Below are 3,353 nucleotides of genomic sequence, written 5' to 3' on the forward strand. Positions count from 1 at the left end.
ATATATATATATATTCCCATGGCATTTAGGGGTTGAAATAACAATAAATTATCCTTTAAAACAGCATGGGGTTTATGAAGGGGTCCCTGGAATTTTTTTGCCCTTGTAAGGGGTCCCCAGACCCAAATGGCTTGAGAACCCCGGCATTAGATACTAGAGTTAATGTCCCCTGAATCTGGAGCACAGCAGGCAGCACACAGTGTAATGGTGCTTTCAGACCAAAAGCAAAAAAGGTTTGTATTAAATGCTCCTCTCAAAAAACTGTTTTGTGCTGCATAGAGGAATGCACAAGCCCAGCATGAGACTCTGCAAAGAGCTTGTTGTGAACAAACACCCATGCTTTAAAAAGACACAACAAACAACTCCATGCTGAGCCAGATAAAAAAAAAAAGAAAAACACGCAATGGCCAAAAAGTAGCAGGTCACTGGTGGAATGGAGCTCCTCAGTCAGACTGAGTCCTCCACACCCCACTGCTTTGTGGAATACTAAATTTTATGTGTACACAGACACACAGAGTCACAGGTTTACACAACAACCTTAGTGCATACAATTTTTGGACTGAAACCTAGATAAGTCAAGGTGCATTCAGTGAGCTAGGTGGGTAGGGTTTGTCAATGGTGGGCAGCGCTAATCCAAAAGTTAGTTGTACAAGTTCTAGAGTACTAGCTAAATTATTTACGTTTGCAAGTTCTAAAGTGCTTTACTCTCTTTATGCACAAAATTGACTCAGGGTTCACCAGAGTATATTCCAGTGATAACATGAGCTATGCTTGCGGGATTTTTCTGAGTAGGGGCACAACACTTTTAAAGTGTTGCACATATCGCCACAGTTTGGGGAGGTGATTTGTTGAAACTGGTATTTGGCTCATGGTGATAAATAAACAGTTGTTGAGGATTGCTAGTTCTGCTGCTTCTTGGTTTCCTCTTTCCAGGAATTATTTGCAAGTTCTGCCTTTCCCAAGATCCCCAGTTTCTCTCCAGGAGGAAGTTTGCACAAGTAACACCTTTTTTCTGTCAGTCAATCCAAGAGCTAATCCACGGGCATCATTTTGCTCACGTGAAAATCGCAAGCGTGCTGTGCTTGCTTCTACCGGAACCATCAGAGAGAAGGTAAAAACTGTGTGACTGAGCAAGGATCTGCGTTGTTGAAACCTGGAGACACATTTGGCCAAAGCCAAACTGATCAGAACTGCAATAGGTGCACTGGTGAAGAAGGGCTGGGACTGGGAATGTCACCCAGCGAAAAAGCTCCAATTGCTTCCTGCAATGAGACTATTTCCCACCACTGGAGTTTATAAGCATGAAAAATAAGATTGAGTCTGCTTTTTTTTCATCTGGCCACCACAGGACTAATGATTTTGGGATCTCCATGGCTGATGGACAACCTGCACCCGCCCCCCCCTCCACTGCGTGTGATTAATACAGATTATTTTTACAAAAATTATGTATTTTTAAGGCTCATTACACAGGTAAATGTCTGAAGGGGTTGACATGTATGTACAACTAGCTTTTAGGTAAATTTTGAGAGTTGTCTACAAAGTGGAATAATTTCTGTAACAGGGATCAGGACAGTAAATATGAAAATGCAAATAAATAATAAGAAGTTCTGTGTTTATTTACCAAAGTTATAAAGATATAATTATGTAGTATTTGCAACATGACAGTTGTTACAAGTATATTGATTAGGATGAACAGAAAGTCTGGTTTTTGATTGTTTATTATATAATGCGGCTGTGAGTATTACAAAATGTGTTGAAGACGTTTATTACATTTTGCATCAGTTATTACATAATGCGGTTTTAGTGCAAGTTTATTACATTTTGAAGCCTGATTTTATTACATTATTACATAATGTGTTGTTATTACAAAATGAGGTCTTACAGGGGTGGACTGAAAGACAGCACAGAGGCAGTAATCATGGAAGTACAAGAGTAAGAGAGACCAGGGTCTACCATTCCAGACACGACCCACATCACAGACTGTGTAAAGATGCATCTGAAAAAGTCCAGCACATAATATCAGTATGGAAGATGCAGGCAGGAAAAGATGCATCATTCAGCCTAACCAGTTGGCTGAAATGATGTGTACAGACTGGAGGTCCTGCAGCTTAAGTGTCAGACAAAGCGGCAATGGCGAATGATAGATGTAGCAATTATAAAACTAGGAAGAAAGAACAAAACACTCTTCAGAAATATCAAGGGCTGAAAGAGAAAACAGAAGGTATAGAGTCAAGGATTCAGTGATGTCAGTAGTCACTGGAGCACTCAGGGCTGTAACCCTCAAACAGGAAGAATCAAAGTTGAAGGATCCGACAGATCCCAGGAAAAACCTCAGAGACCTCTATCCAAAAGAATGCAGTCTAAGGAACAGCTAAGATAATGTACAGAACTCCCAAGCTCCGACGTCTCTGGTAGAGGGCCCAAGTTTGAAATTAAGTGGAACCACCCATGTGTTATGTAAATAAACTGGGTGAAGTATTTATGCCACATAACTTTGGAATAAAATGATTATGAGATTAGGCCCTCTTCTGTCAACCTTTGGACAATCTTGGCAATATATGATCAAGATACATCAAAATAATGCCATGTTGGCTTGAATGTTGTATGAAATAAAGTCTTCATCAGATGTTGAAAAAACATGACATTTGAAGAGAAATGAAAGTGTGAGGATTCCAGGTTCTCTGTGTTTTTTCCACTAACTTTTTCTTCTGCAGTGTGAGCTGGAGTGGATTTTTTTTTGCTGATGTAGTGCTTGGTTTCCCAGGCACCCAGCTCAGCTGTAATCACTCACAGCTGATTGAAGTCACGGGTGTTTAAGACTAAATTTAATCTGTATTTTGTGTGGAAACATTGAATGTCACTCCTACTATGTTCATTTTTAATAAAGTTTATGTTCTAACTGTTTGAAGCTTTAAATATGTTCATCTCTTGTTACACTGAACTCATAGAGTGTTTTGGAGCTTCAAGGAACTGAGCAAACCCCATCTTTATGCGTTACCTCTCAGTTTGTACCTGTAGGGATAACCCTCGTTAAAAATCATGAATATGATTTTTATTAAGAGTTTCCCTCCTCAGTTCGAAGATGGTACTGTTGAAGCAAAAATAACCAATCAAACACATACACAGAAACACACAAAGTCATTCAGGTTTACGTTGGCCAGTTAAAATTAATTGACTTTTATTAAAAGAGAGCAATATTGAATGATTAATATTTGGTTACAACAATAGACAATAAAATGGCTGTCACTACAACGTTATGGTTTCTACTTTTAACAGTTTATCTAAGCAAAAGCAGATTAATTTATGTACAAAGGGTCAGTGTATGAGTGTGTGTGTGTGTGTGTGTGTGTGTG

Source organism: Austrofundulus limnaeus, unplaced genomic scaffold, assembly GCF_001266775.1.
Source record: "Austrofundulus limnaeus strain Quisiro unplaced genomic scaffold, Austrofundulus_limnaeus-1.0 Scaffold304, whole genome shotgun sequence".
Lineage (NCBI taxonomy): Eukaryota > Metazoa > Chordata > Actinopteri > Cyprinodontiformes > Rivulidae > Austrofundulus > Austrofundulus limnaeus.